The sequence below is a fragment of the Urocampus carinirostris genome, chromosome 1, assembly GCF_059441175.1.
Source record: "Urocampus carinirostris isolate Australia breed hairy pipefish chromosome 1, RoL_Ucar_1.0, whole genome shotgun sequence".
Lineage (NCBI taxonomy): Eukaryota > Metazoa > Chordata > Actinopteri > Syngnathiformes > Syngnathidae > Urocampus > Urocampus carinirostris.
The window spans coordinates 1,033,737-1,050,159 of NC_142349.1; the positions used below are offsets into that span (position 1 = coordinate 1,033,737).

Genomic DNA, 16,423 nt, shown 5'->3' on the forward strand with positions numbered 1-16,423 from the left:
TCACGGCCAGAAATTTCTGCCTGTGAGGTGGACGCTATTGGACGCTTTGAGATCGCCATACAGACGAGATACAGCAGTGCTTAACACGCAGTCGGAAAAAGTTTTGCGCTGCTCAATTCTTCAGAGCGCGGGAACACAGCCTTTCACGAGCGTATCGAGGCTGAACCACGGCCAAAAATTTCTGGCCGTGAAGCAGACACTGTTGGACGTTTAGAGACCGCCATATAGACAAGATACAGCAGTGCTTTATTCGCGGTCGGAAATTCACACGCGGTTGGCCGCGCGCAAAACTTTTGAGCTGCTCAAAAGTTTGAGCACGTGTTAAACCGCGTGCCGCACACGTGGTCAACACGAGGTAATGACGCGGAAATGACGCGGAACGACGTGCTCTGGCCGCGGCCAGGGCGTGGTTACACATGGGTAGGACGGGAAATTTCAGCGGGTAATCATGGGTGGAGCATGGTAATAGTATGTTCTGCGCCTGTATCGCGGTGTTATTACGTGAAATTAGCGTGTTACGCGTGTGACAGTCAAACGCCTTTCTCCGCGTATATACAGCGCGATTTGCAGAGCACACGTCAGTTGTGCTTGAGACGTCAAGGGGGTGAAAATGGATCCCCGTCTTAATCCATTTGTATTTCTTGACATTTCTTTTCAAGATAATAAAATAAAAATGATGCCATAGCTTGAAATCTTGATCTTCACGGGACTGTGTCTTGAGCGGTTATGATTTCTACAGCCCGGTGTTATCCGAGAAATGCATCCCTGCCGAGATTTGCATCCCCTCGCTACTACAACCACTTTTACCTCGTTTTATCTCACTTTTAGGGAATGTAATGGCGAACATATAACCAAAACCACTTCGTCTTGCATTTGTTGGGAATGTAATACAGCTTAAACCATTCCGTCTTTGTTTTTGTTGGGAACGTAATCGAACGGTAAATCCTCCCCCCCTCGCGTGAACGCGCATTCTGCTGCGCTTCCAACAAAAGCGATTGTATTCTATATAAAACGCTTATTAAAACAATAAAGCGAGCTAATTATAACAATTGGGAGATCCTAGTCTATATAACGCGTTTATTTAAACAATAAAGTGCGATCGTATTCTACAAAATGCGTTCGTTAACGCGGATGAAAAAGTCAAAAGCGATCGCAGCAGAATGCGCGTTCACGCGAGGGGGTGGGGGTGTTGCGTAGGAGTCGGATTTGGGCACAACACCGGCTCGGGAGCTTTTATACCCGTGGTCCACACGAGAAAATGACGCAGAAATGACGCGATGAGGAAGCGGAACAGTCGCCGGCGTCTGTTTTGCGGGCATACCACCGATGAACAGCGGGTTGGCCAATTTTGCGCATTTTCCATCGCGGGCAACCACGGGCAAAAAAAAAAAAACGCAAAATTTTAGCCGTGATTCAGCCGCAAACGGCTGTGTGACCGCCCCCTAAAATACAGTAATCTGCTCAAATTCTGCACCAATCATTGAAAGCATCGTATCAGGAGTATCCAATCTGGTGCCTGCAGGCACCAGGTTAAACCCGGAGGACAGCTGAGGTGCCCTCAGACCTGTTCTAAAATAGCTCACGATGTTGGGTGACTGGGTCTTTGTGATTTTTCAATCAAATGATTTTTTTTGGTGGTCGACGTATTTAATTTAACCCTACTTGCCACTTTTCCCTTGTTTTCTTTTTTTTCTTTCTTGCTCTATTTCTATCTCTCTCTCTTTATCTCTCTATCTCTTTCTATCTTTCATTCTTTCTCCATTTTTCTTGTCTGCCATTTTCTCGGCCTTTCCTCTCATTCTCTCTCTCTTTTTCACTTTATTTATCACTTTCTTTCTCTTCCTCTCTCTCTCTTTTTCCCCCTTTCTCTCTCTTCCTCTTTTTCTTTAATAGCTCACTTCCTCCCACTCTTTCTCTTTTCGATTTTTGTTTATTTCCCCTTTCTTCCTATCTCTATGCTTTTCTCCCTTTTTTTCTTGTTTTCCCTTTTCTCTCTCTTTCTCTCTGGTTCTAATCCTCTCTCTCATTGTCTCCCCTTTTTTAGCTTTCCTTCTCTCTTCTTGCTCTCTCTCTCTCTCTTTCTTTCTCTCTCTCTCTGCAAGTCTCTCTCTTTCTTTCACACTTTCTTTTTTTTCTCTTTCTTTCTCTCATTCCCTTTCTCTCTCTATCTTTCTATTTCTCTTTCTTTTTCCATTTCTTTCTCTCTCTCTCTCTCTTTCTCATTCTCCCCTTTATCTCCCGCTTTCATTTTTTCTTCTTCTCATTATCTCTATTCCTCTATTCTGTCTTTCACATTCTCTTTCTTTCTTTCTCTCACGTTCTCCCTTTCTCTCTCTCTCTCTCTCTCTCTCTCTCTCTGTTTTTTTCATTTTTTCTTTTTTGTTTCCCTTACTTCCTCTCTTCTTTCTAACCTCCAATAATTAACCCGGCGATAAATTAGTAATAACATGAAAAGTTGTTGTTTTAGAAATGCAAATCAAACTAGGTGGCACGCTAATAGTTGTCAAAAAGTAGCTCTCAGCTTGAAAAAGGTCTGAGACCCCGGCATTATGTCATTTCATTACGCAAGAAGACAAGATATTGTAAATCAGGTTCTTAACATGGTCAGAAAAATACATGGAAAAGAGGCAGGCAACGTTTTGTTTGGGTGCAGAGGAATGAGAGAGTGTAGAAGTTGGAGAAAAGGGCACTAGGCACACAAAGGGGTTGAAATGCGTGTGAGCGTTAGTAGAGCGGAAGTTAATTAAATAATTAAGCGGAATACTTCAGAAATGGCCGTGTTGGATGGGTGTTCACTTTCATGTCAGTCGCACGCAAACCATAACCATTGTTGGGCATTTTGCTTTCAAAAAGTAATTAGTTATAGTTACTTAGTACTTCTTATGAAAAGTCCACGCCGGACTGTTAGGGGAAAAAACTATTAAAAAGTAGCGTTTACCAAATTATTCGAATTTGTTATCTGACTCCATTAACCAAACACAAACTTCATTCTCCCAACAATGCATGCTTTTTTCTTAATTTAGGGAAAAATGTACAAGAGACCGGCATTTCCACATGGGGGCAGATTTATTTTCTTAAAACATTTAACTAAGCAAATTCCATCGAATTTAGCCGAATTATTGTCAAATTAGTCTAATAAGTCTTTGTCGAGCCTCCCTCTCATTCTCCCATCTCTCTTCCGTCCTCTGACTTCTGTCTTCTGCCCACGTCTTTTAACAAGCTGGGGTGTTGGCTTCTCCCCCATGGGCGGGCCAGGAACTCCCCACGTGGCCTCCACCTAGTCGCCACCTCGTCTGACCGGTGTGTCACGAAGGCCCCTCCCATGGGGCGGGTCAGGTGCCAGCTTCACCACCTCCTCGCCGAAAGGCGCCGCCATGTCTAAAGGAAACTCATATAAGCAAAGCGCTTCTAAAAACAATGCCAAGCATTTATCAAAACAAGGCCTAAGTCCTTCGTCAGCGCCCCGTTATCAAAATTCCCCAGCCAAAAAACTCCACACTTGGAATGGCGCAACCTGTCATCGAACTTAAGCCTCCTCTGTGAAAAATCTTCATTGCATTCAATAACTGTAATTTGTATAAAATTGTATAAAATCCTTTATAGTCAAATAAATGAAATATAAAATCCTTGCCTTGCCAACTTGCCTTGTCTCAATTTATTCAAAGTACCGAACTGTTTTTGACCGTCAGTAACGATAACGGCGTTGTGACAATAGAAAAAGTAATGAAAACAGAATAACCCGTTACCGAAAAAAAAAACGCCGTTACGTAACAGTGTTATTTATAACGGCGTTATTCCCATCACTGACCATAACATACAACTGTAAACAATCGTGGGCACACCGCGCATGTTCAGTAGAAAAATGTGGCATTATGAGTGATATAGTTCTTTTTTACTAAGCACTTAACATCATTTATTTATAGAGTAAAACTCTCTTTACTGTATATTGTTTAACAGTTTAATTTTGTTGCAAAAAAAATGTCTACTTGACCGGTTGTATCAGGGTTACAGAGTTATATTAAATTTATTAAACTCACTTTATATTGTTTATTATTTTGTCTAAAGTTTATTTTTGTTGCACTTCAAATGCAAGGTAAACCTGTTGCTGGTGAGGTGCAATAAATATTACAAGGTAAATCTGTTCTTTTCTATTTGACTAACTCAAATACTGCCTTGGAAATGTCAATTTATTTTACATACAGTACTACTTTTTTAAAGTAATGGAAATAGTTACTTTCCCTTGTAACTAGTTACTTTTACTATAGAGTAACTCAGTTACAGTAGCATTTTTGGAAGAAGTAGTGAGTAAGAATAACTAATTACTTTTTTAAAGTAACGTCCCCAACACTTGAGCATGAGCATGTGGTATGGAGGGATCAGAGTGCGACACATGGAGAGAATTCATTGTGATTTTAGGACGGTATGGGTTGATGGCGAATGCACAGGAGGGGAGACTGTGTTGTCACGATTAAGCATCGGACACACTGTCTTAAACAAAACATTGAAATTGATGTGAAAACATGTCACTGGATCATGTGAGGCGTGTCAAAGGGAAGATTAAGTTGAGCATGTCAAAATGGACTGGATGAAGTACAACGTTCAGAGGGAGGAAATGAAGAAAGGGCTTGTGGAACAAGGAGTAAAGGAATTTTCAATCAAAGGATTGGTGGATGCAGACAATGGGCATAAACAGAGGTTTCTTTTACATTCTTTGAGAAGTACGGGACTTTTAAACAGTATTTCAGAAGTGGCACCGTGACGAGGATGTGGTTATAGAGGGGTGGTGATGCACCAACAATATTGATGGCAACCAAAGAAGAAAAGGAGACGCATATTCCTGTGTTTAATTGAGGTTAACACAGAAAAGGCCAAACATCTCTGTAGATTTTCAGCAAGCTTTTGGTAACACATGGTTTCCCGGTCTATACCAGAGGTCTCCAACATTTTTTAAGCGTCGAGCTACTTTCTGCTACATATTAGCACAAAGGCCAGTTTGATATGCATTTTGAAAACATCAAATTATCTTGTACTATTTACTATGTTATCACCTGGTTAATTATTTAAAGTAGAAAGAAGAAAGAGAGAGAGAAACTGAGAGAAAGAAAAAGAGAGAAAGCGAAAGACAAGGGTGAAGAAAGGGAACAAGAGAAAAATGAAAAAAGGGAGGGAGAGAGAGAGTGGGTAGAAAGGGAAAAAAAGAAATGTAGAAAGAAAGAAAAAGACAGAGAAAAAGAGAAAGAAAGGGAGAAAAAAGAGAAGAAGAAAGAGAGAAAAAAGAAGCAAAAGAAAGGAAGAGAGAGAAAGAAAAAAAGAAAAAGAAAGAAAGAGGAAGAAAGAAAGAGAAAGAAAGAAAGAGAAAGAAAGAGAAAGAAAGAGAAAGAAAAAGAAAGAAAGAGAAAGAAAGAGAAAGAAAGAGAAAGAAAGAGAAAGAAAGAGAAAGAAAGAGAAAGAAAGAGAAAGAAAGTGAAAGAAAGAGAAAGAAAGAGAAAGAAAGAGAAAGAAAGAGAAAGAAAGAGAAAGAAAGAGAAAGAAAGAAAGAATGAAATAAAAAGAAAGAATGAAAGAAACAAAGGAAAAGGGAGAGAGAAAGAGAGTGCGAGAGAAAGAAAGAGAAGAAGAGAGAAACGTAGGAAGTAGGGTTAAGATGACTTAAACAACCACATGAAAATTATCTTACAAGAAAGCCATAATGACCCAGCACTGGTAAGCTATTTTCAAAACAGGTCTGCGGGCACCACAGCTGTCCTCAGGGAGCACCCTGGTGACCGCGGGCATTACATTCGAGAACCCTGTTCTATACTCTTTATTTTTCTTTGAACAGTAGCCTGGTCACCAGTTTTTATTACGACTGTACTACGTAATGTTACATCCACGCCTCATTGTTCATTCGGAGAGAATAATTCTACAGACATGATTATAAGGTATATTACAAGCAAGCACGACGCACAAATGCTTTAATGAAGTTTTGTCATTTTGTCAAGATTCTCATTTTTTATTTTACTTGTGGTCATCATTTATTTATAATCCTTTGCTGCTCCTTTAAAGATTGGATATGATTAGTTTATGTACAAAAAATTACCGGTACTTTAAATCAAACGCAGGAATTTAAGACACGTCCTTGTGCCCTTAATAGGTTACAAACCCAAAGGACGTAATGTCATCACCACAAAGTTTATTTGTTTCTAAATATGAAAACCATACATTATGCAATGTGTATTGTACAATGTGATACTCAAAATTTCGGAACAAAGAGCCTATCCCAAGTGATAGGATAGGATCTCGTATCAATATTGTCACACAAGTCATTTTTCAAGTACAGCCCTTAATCACAAGAAGTCTCAAAGGGCTATACAGACTATAGACTGTTATTAAGCCATCCCCTTACCTAAAACCTACACGAGGGCAAGGAAAACCTGAAAACCTCAGCATGAGGAAATGAAGAAACCTCGAGAAGGGGTCGCACATGAGGTAAACCCCCTTCCAGGATGACCAGGCCACAATGGATGTTGCAAGGGCATCAACAAACAATACACAGACATCATCTACATAAAATATAGGTCATTCATAAGGTCTAGAATCTAAGTGTGTTTTTTTTTTTTAACTTTTTATTTCTCACACCAATTTTGACAGAGGTTTGATTCCACCATCTTACATCAACACAAAATATATACACTTGACACACTCATAAATAACAGAAGGAACAACAAAGAAGAAAAAATACTATTAATAGAAAAGAAGAATAAATGTTCATACAATACATCCATACAAAAAGAAATATATATATATAAAAAAATAATAAATCAAAATATACACCCCAAAAAAAACAAACAAAAAAAAAACATAATAAATAGGGGGAGATCTTTAGACATCAAGTAAAATTTGTGTGATAGGCTTCCATCTTTTCTCGAATTGGTCAAGTTTCAGTTGAAGTCTTGCAGTGATTTTTTCCATAATGTACATTTGCTTTAATTTGTCTCTCCATTGTTTTATGTCAGGAGGTTGTGGTTTCAGCCAGGACACTGTGATCATTTTATTTGCTACCAAAAGCATTACCCTTAGTATATATTTCTGTTGACCAGATAGTAATTCTTCTGGCAAAATTCCTATTACGTAAGCCTTTGGGTCCAACCGCAACTCCCAGCAAGTAATTAATTTTATTTCTCTCTGGATACTTCTCCAAAAATGTAATATTACAGGGCAATTCCAGAAAATATGTGTATAGTCTCCGACCCCCCCACAGTTACGCCAACATAGATTTGAGGTATTTTTATATTTTGAAGTGATTGAGGGTGTATAGAAGAATCGCATTTTTACTTTCCATTCAAACTCCCTCCAAGTCGGGCTGTTGGTTATTTTGTGTCCCTCTTTCAATGTTTTTTCCCATTCGTTGTCTTTTATTGCTACATTAGTTTCTTGTTCCCATTTTTCCTTAACTGCCATGTCCTCATTACTGAGATCCATTCTCAGGGCTTTATATAGTTTTGATATAACCCCCTTTATTGATTGTCCTTTTGTATATGATATTAATAATTCCTCTACCTTAGTTGGCTCCTTACATATTTTCCCCCATTCCTCGTGTTTCTGGAGGTAATGCCTTAGTTGCAAATATGTGTAAAAATCATTTCTGGGTAGGTCAAATTCTTGTTGGAGTTGTTCGAATGATTTCATTGCCTGTGCTTCCAATACTTGGGTAATCAACATCAGTCCTTTTTGGGCCCATTTTTGAAACCCTACCTCCATAACCCCAGGTTTAAAGTCTGGGTTTTTCGCTATTTTGGTAGCCCTATTCACAGATCTTGATATTTTTTATTTTTTTTGTATTGTTGACCAAGTTTTAATAGTTCCCTTAATCCATTCATTCTGGATTTTTAATTTCTTCCACCTCGTGACTGATATGTATGGTAACGATTCCACAGGCATATTTGGACAAGATCGCTGCTCCATGTCCACCCATATCGTATCTTTGTCTGTAGTAATCCACAAGATGAGTGCTTTAATTTGAGCTGCCCAATAGTAATATTTAATATTGGGTAAGTCTAGGCCCCCTTTTTCTTTAGGAGCTAACAGGGTTTTGTATTTTATTCTAGGTTTCTTGTTTTGCCAAAGGAATTTTGTTATCAATTTATTTAACATTTTAAATGTGGATGCCGGGATCAGAATTGGAAGGGATTGAAACAGAAATAATAGTCTTGGTAATATGTTCATTCTAATTGTTTCTATCCTTCCGATAAGACTTAAGGGCAAAATTTCCCATTTTTCCAAATCTTTCCTTATTTATTTTATCAACATTCCATAATTTGCATCAAACAGCTGTGTGGAATGTGGTGTAATGGTCACCCCCAAATATTTAAACCCTTTATTTGTCCATTTAAAATCAAATCTTTCAATCACATCTGTTGGACATTTTCCTGATATCATCATTGCTATTGATTTGCTCTCATTATTTGAATACCCAGCTACTTCTCCATATATTTTAAGGCTCTCCAACAGTGGTGGTATTGATAACGAAGGTTCCTTCAGAATTACCAACAGGTCGTCTGCAAACAATGATATTTTATGTTCTGTTCCTCCTTCATCAAATATCCCCCTTATTTGCTCATTTTGTCTAATTGATTCTGCGAGTGGTTCTATGCTTATTGCAAACAAGAGTGGGCTTAAACAATCCCCTTGCCGGACTCCTCTTTTGATATCAAAGAAATCTGAACAGTGACCATTTACTCTAAGACGAGATTTAGGATTTTTATAGATTATTTTCACCCATTCAACAAATATTTGAGGGAAGCCAAAAGCTATAAGTGATTGATGTAAGAAGCTCCATTTCACCCCATCGAAAGCTTTTTGTGCATCCAAGCTCAGTAACATCGAGGGTTGGGTCTTAGATTTTGTGCTCGTAATTATGTTTAGTATCCTCCTAATATTGTTTGCACCCTGCCTTCCCGGAATAAATCCTGTTTGATCATTTCTAATTAATTTTGCTCTAAATTTCTGCATTCTTTTTGCCAGTATGCTTGTAAGAATTTTTAGATCATTACAAAGTAAACTAACTGGTCTATAGCTTTCACACAATATTGGGTCTTTTCCTTCTTTGTGCAAGACTGTTATGATGGCTTCCGACCATGATTTGGGGGGATCTCCTTTTGTTAGAGCATAGTTAAATACTTTATGCAGTACTGGTGTTAATTCTTCCATAAAGCTTTTGTAGAACACCCCCGGGAATCCATCCGTTCCTGGTGATTTACTTATTTTTAAGTTATTTATTGTATCTTGTATTTCCTGTTTTGTAATGGGGCGAATAATTTTTAATGTATCCCCCCCCTGTTAGTGTTGGTAAATGTAGTTTTCCTAAAAAGTTTTGTGCCGTGTAGTTATCTAAGTCATTTTCTGAGTCCTTGTATAAATCTTTATAATAATCTGCAAATGCTTCCGCTATACCTTTGAGTTTTACTAAACATTGTTTAGAGATAGGATGTTTTATTTGTGATATAATTCTATGTGTTTGGGCCTTTTTAAGTTGGAAGGCTAGCAGTCGACTGGCTCTATTGCCCATTTCATAGTATCTCTGGTTCACAAAGCGCAGAGCCCCTTCTGCTTTATTTGTCAAAAGTTCATCTAATTTGCTTATGGTTGTTTTTAATACCTGTAATCTGGATTCATTTGGTGTTTTTTTATGTTCTTCTTCTAGTTCCTTAATCTTATCCTCCAATTCCTTCTGATTCATTAAGCGTGTTCGTTTCAGTCGGGACGATATTTCAATTAATTTCCCCCTTATTACAGCTTTCCCTCCTTCCCATAATATTGATGGGGAAACCTCATTGTTGTCATTGATTTGGAAATTTTCTTTTATACACCGTTTTATTTCCTGTACTACATTTTTATCTGAAAGGAGAGATATATTCATCCTCCAATACCTAAAATGGGGTTCATTGTCTAAACTTAGTTTCAAAGTAATTGGAGAATGGTCACTTATAGTAATATTCTCTATACCACACTCTACTACTGTATGCATATGTTGTCTTGAAATGTAAAAGTAATCAATTCTCGAATAGCTGCCATGCGGGTTTGAATAGAAAGTATAGTCTTTAGTTTGGGGATTCTTCTCTCTCCATGGATCTATCAATCCCAATTCTTTAGTTATGTTATTCAACATCCTCGACCTCTTTGTATTTGTTCCATGTACTGAAGGATACTTGTCAACTTTGCAATTCTGTACAGTGTTAAAGTCACCTCCTATAAGTAACATTCCCTTCGCACAGTTGGTTATTACTTTAGCTAATACTTGAAAAAATGTCCCCTTTTCCTCAATTGGTGCATAAACATTCATTATTGATATTTCCCAACCGGCCATTGACCCTATAATCATTATATATCGCCCCAGATTGTCCTTCACTTCTTTTTCGACTTTAAATGCCACCCCTTTTCCAAGTAAAATTGCTACTCCCCTCCTTTTACCATAGGATGCGTAGAACACCTGGTTCACCCATTCTCTTTTTAGCTTCTTATGTTCAATCTCTGTCAAATGTGTCTCTTGTAATAAGGCTAATGAGCTCTGCAATGTTTTGAGTTGATTCAATATCTTCTTTCTCTTGATGGGGTGGTTTAGCCTATGTACATTATATGAAACAATATTTAGATTGCTCATGATTTGTATTGAGTCTCACTGATTTTTGAAGCATACAAAAACACTACATTAATTACTAACACCTCCATTGACAAAACAAACCAAATAACTAACAAACACATTGACAAGCACACATAATTCCCCACCAAAAAGAAAAAAAACACACCCAAAAAACAAAAACCCATGTCTTCCAAGAGTCCAATCGGAGAGTTGTGGCTACCCTCCTGGAAATATGCACTCAGTGCGTGAACAACTTTTGTACCGTCGTCCATAGTTATAACTAACTAAATATTTTAGCGTAGCTCTATGCCAATATATATATATATATATATACATATATATATATATATATATATATATATATATATATATATATATATATATATATATATATATATATATATAGTTTTAATTTAAAGATAACAATTTTACTTGGTATTTTACTTACTTCTAACTTATTTAATTTTTAATAGAAAGGGCAGATATGGTCCTTACTCTTTCACCCCAAATCCAAATTTGGCTTCGTTTTGCTCCATGAGAGCTTGTAAGTCACCTTCTATGATGGGGGTGTTCCTTTGTCTTCCTCTCAATTCCGGTCACTGTGGTCCAAATGTTCTTTGACAACATCTTTTGCAGTGTCTCCGTGTTGTCCTCTTCCACTTCGATCCCCATTTCTTTTAGCAATGTTGCTGCCTCCATCAGTGTAGAGAATGTTCTTATTCCTGAGTCCAAAAACATCTTCAGCTGGGCAGGATATGGGGATTGTGCCTTTACGTTCTTTTCCTTTAACTTTTTGATAACGTCCCTTACTTGTTTCCTCTTTTTTTGGATTTCTGTGGTGTAATCTTGGTTGAAGTAAACGGTCTTGCCTTCGTACGTTGTCTTCCGCTTCCATGCTTCTTTCATTATGGATTCTTTCACTATGTAGTCGGTGAAACGTACGATAATTGCCCGTGGCGGTGCTTTACCTTGAGACTTGTTCACCAGTGAGCGGTGTGCCCTCTCAATGCGCAAATCCATATGTCCCGTTGTCGGAATGTTTGACTTAAGGAAGTTTGTTATGAAGCCGATTGTGTCGTTCCTCTCTGCACCCTCCGGAATGCCATGTATTCGAATGTTGTTCCGTCGTGATCTTGACTCCAAGTCCTCACACTTTGTTGCTAGTTTGGCGTTTTGTTGGAGCAGGAAGGCTGTGAATTGTTCAAGTCGTGTTGTTTGCTCTTCTGCGTTAGCATGTAGCTCTTCCATGCCTTCCACCCTCCGCTCCAGCAACACAGTGCGCTCCAGAAGCTCTTCGATGCTTTTTTCCAGTCTTGCGATAGCAATCTTGTTCTCACTGGCTGCTTCAGTGTGTTCTTGCCGTAATTTACGGATTTCATTGAGGATGGCCGAGTCACGTCCCTCGTCGACCGATGATATTCCTTCTGCTCCCTCGATCTTTTTCTCCTTAGCGCCCTTTTCCTCAACAAGTTTCCCCTTCTTGACCATGTTTTGTTGAAGAATTTCTCTTTAATATGAGTCACAATTTGTACCCTTTCTGTCTTTCTCCAAGTAAGTATTACATTACTCTTTAGTGATTTTTGTCAGAGCTACTTTCCTTGCTGCCGTCTACCTCATTGCGCCACCGGAAGTCCGAATCTAAGTGTGTTTTAAGCCTATATTTAAATAGTTCCACTGAGGTTGCAAATCAAATCTAAGGGCAGAACATTCCACAGCACTCCGAATGTAGAACGCTCTCGAACCTGCAAATTTCCTTTTGGTTCTTGCGATCACTGGTAGACCAGCATTTTTCAAGCGAAGGCTCCAAACAGGAACATAGGAGGAATTAAATCTGAAAGATATGAGGGGGCAAGTCCGTGCATAATTTTGTATAATACCATGACAACCTCAACAAACATCACTGCCTGTCATTGCCGAGGTCCGGCTCATCTCTGAAGAGCGGAGTGAGGCTGAACCAGATGATGAAGGTGCTGTATCGGAGTCAGCTTTTCTTGTCTTGTCTTGCTACTGGTAACCATGAAAACTAGTAATCTGATTCATGTGAGGGAGAAAAATACTACCCTAAAAACGCCCTGGAGAGGAATGGGCACCACCAAGCTGTACTTGCCCAAGACACTACGACCCTGACGCTTAAGGGATCCATAAGCCATGAGTGACCATATAAAGTACTGTACTAATTTTCTGTTTGAAAAGTAAGTGATCAATCCAAATATTGATTTTATTTGGGATGTCAAACCATTTGAGACCGGGGGCCACAAAAAACTTGGAGGTACATAAAACTTCTCACGGGAGCCGGACTTGTATATTAAAAAGAAAGAAAGAAAGAGACAGAGGGAGAAAAGGAGAGACAGGGGTGGGGAGGGGTCGATACAGAGAGAGTAAGAGAGAGACAGTGACAAAAGAGAGAAAGAAGGGAAGGAAGAAAAAAAATGAGAGAGAAAATAAATGAAAATAAATAAAATAAAAAGCAAAATTTAAATTTTAGGTATATGATTACTGATTTGGGGCACCTGCGGCTGGCTAGGTGCCAACAGCCACGGGACCTGATTGGCTGTTAGACTCTTTTTAAACTCCCATCTTCCGAAAGGAAGCCATCAGACCGTCTGCGAACCTATGCTCTCAGCTAGGCAAGCTTTTGTACTCTCCGACATTATCCTTCCCTGTTTTCTGCTTTTGCTCCTCCGTCCCGGCCATCGACCTGTTTTGCCCTGTTTCGTGCCTGATACCTGTTGCCGACCTCTTTTCTGGACCTGTTTCTGATTTTGCTCCTCCGTCCTGGCCATCAACCTGTTTTTCTCGCTGCCAACGACTACCCTCACTCGACATGGAAGTGCTACTTCCGCGTTCCTGCTATCTGCTACCCGTGACCGATGATCATCGGATCGTGGATGCAAGTACTGTCATCTTTCTTAATAAAAACTGAGTAAAACGAACGCTATTGGGTCCCGTCTCTGTTCCGGGTCTTTGACATAAAATGTAAACCTACTTTTCAAATTGTTTTTTGGGAAAAATCTTTGACAATGATAAACATTCCCAATGTGCAAATGATATACAATACGCTTAAGAATCTGCCCCTTGGCTTGAGATGAACATATCATCATTATTATCTTTGTTTTTACTTAATATATTTTATTAAAAATAATAATAATCATAAATTCTTAGTTTCTGTTGCACTTTCTGTTCCCTTGAAAATTCTTAACTTTGTAGTGTTAGACTGTTTAAAAATTTTTTTTTAGATGCGGTTAATGGTGACCAAAACCACCCGCTAAAAGTGAAAATCTGCGGAGTAGTGCCGCCCCTTCAAAAAAAAAAAAAAATCTCATCTCATCTCATTATCTGCACCGCTTATCCTTATTAGGGTCGCGGGGGGGCTGGAGCCCATCCCAGCCATCTCCAGGCAGTGGGCAGGGGACACCGTGAACTGGTTGCCAGCCAATCGCAGCTGCAAATCACATTAGTTCTCGCAGCTAGCTGCGTTCTTCATCGACGCACGAACCGAGTGATCCACCGCCAAGAGTCGTACAGCTGGGCGATTTTACGTCCGGGACGATCGGAGACAAATTCGCGACAGGGTTTATACTTGCGGCGCATCGTGGGTGCCGTTCGGTCGCTCCCTCGAGCGAACCCCTAACCCGCGGCGCGGGTACTTTCGGGCGCGATACGCACGACCCCGCGACAAGCCAAGCAGGTCGGGCGCTTGGCGCGGAGGCCGCTGTTAGCGGCCCACGCGCGCGCTACACGGCCCTCGATGGCTCCGGCCGACGGATGGGCGGCCGCGAGGAAAAGGGGTAGCTGGGGGGACCTGTGGGGTTGGGGGGGCGGTGAAGCGGAAGCCGCACCGAAAGATAAAGTACGAAAAGTACATTTAAAAAATTTTTTTTTTTTTTTAACCATTACAGACCGCGAAGCTCTGAAGCCGCGAACGTCGAACCGCGAAGTAGCGAGGTCCCACTGTATATGTGTTAAAGCAGGGTATCGCGACTGTTTGCACATATACAGCATAGTTCTGAGGTCAAGTGTTCAAATCCAGCTACCAGCTTTCCCGAGGAAAGTTAGCATGTTTATTGGCCAGTCCAAATTGTCCCTAGTTGTAAATGAGCTGGCTGGCAACCAGCTCAGGGTGTCCCCCACCAACTGCCCGAAGATCACTGGGATGGAATTTAGCACCCCCGCAACTCTACTAAGGATAATGGATAGATGTATTAAAGAAACAAAAACAATCTAAACAAAATGTTTGGGTGCCACAAAAGCCAGCTCTTTTTAGTAAGTAGAGCCGAAAGAGCGGTTTCTCTAAAAAAGACGGAAGCTTTCAACATTGACATAAGGTCACATAGCAACGAAGTCTAACTGTGCAAGTCAAGTCATGTTTATTTGTATAGCCCTTAATCACAAGGAGTCTCAAAGGGCTGCAGGTTATAATTGAAGTATACCACACGTGTCTCTCTATTTTAAAAAGTCTTGGTGGTAAGAATAATACAATTTTGTTGTATTTCTGTCGTAGTATTTTTGCAGATTTACGAAGGTTGAGCAGGGACAAAATTGGCACAAAAACAATTTTTTTATGAGTAGTACCCTATTTACTATTACATATCGGCTATTGTAATTATATTTTGACCATTTTTGTTTGGTGGGCGAGATGAAAAATCAATCTTTTTTTTGTATGAAGTTTTTGTCACAACTAAAACTCAATGTTTTTAATGCTTTTTATGTAGCTAGCAGTCACTAATAAAATAAGTCTCTTGGAAACAGATAAATAAGGCCAACCACCCTGTCCAAAGGTCACTCATTGATGTTTATCACTCTCGCTGAGAATAAGGAAGTTGCTGCTAATTTCCTTTTTGCTGACATTTTAGGTGCTTGTGCATAACTTACAGTTCTAGGCAGGGAATCAACAACATTACCCCCCATCCTAAAAACATTTAAGGTAAAACTAATACAGAATAGCTTTATTCTCTCTGTAAAATGTGTTTTTTGATTATACTTCTTAGCCCAATTGTTTTATTATTTCTTTTCAAAATGTCATTGATGTCATCCTGCATAAAAACAATTACTAACCTCCTACCCGAATACTAATCGAGTGCAGGATCCTACATTTTTTTAGAAAAGCTTAAATCAGGGGTGTGAAACTCATTAAAACTTGGGGCCACATGGTAGGAAAAAAACTCACAGGGGCCGTACTGGTGGGAGAGAGAAGAGAGACAGAGATAGAGAAAGAGAGAGAGAAAGAGAAAGGGAGGGAGAGAGGGAGGGAGAAAGAGAGAGAGAAAAGAGAAGAAGAGACAGAATGAGAGGAAGAAAGAAAGAAAGAGAGATAAAAGGGAGAACAAAAAAGGGTAAGAAAGGGAGAAAAAAGAGACAGGGGGAAAGAAAAACATAATGAAAGAAAGAAAGAGAAATAGAGAAAGAGAAAGAGAGAGGGGGAGAGAGAGAGAGAGAGAAAGCAAAATGGAAAGGGCATAAGAGATGGGGGAGAGAGAGAAAAAGAAAGAAACTGAGAAAGAGAAATAAAGATAAAAGATTGGGAAAAAGCGAAAGTAAGGGAGAAAAAGGTAATGAAAGAGAAAGAGAGAAATAGAGAAAGGCAGAGAAAAAGGGGTGGGTAAAGAGAAACAGAGCGAAAGAAAAATAATGGGAGAAAGAGACAATGAAAGAAAGAGAAAGAGAGATATAGAGAGAAATACAGAGGGAAAGGGAGAGAGAAAGAGAAAGAGAGGAGAGAACAGGGGCGGCAGTAGCTCACGAGGTAGAGCGATCGTTTTAGGATTAAGGGATCCCAGTTCGAATCCCGGCTTGTCCGTGTTACAT

The 16,423-nt window shown here is 39.5% G+C and overlaps 1 long non-coding RNA gene across 1 annotated transcript in view; it reads left to right on the forward strand.

Annotated features, from left to right (window-relative positions):
• Nucleotides 1–16,423, forward strand: part of LOC148373195 (uncharacterized) — a 40,182-nt gene that overhangs the window by 8,423 nt on the left and 15,336 nt on the right. The window lies entirely within an intron of this gene.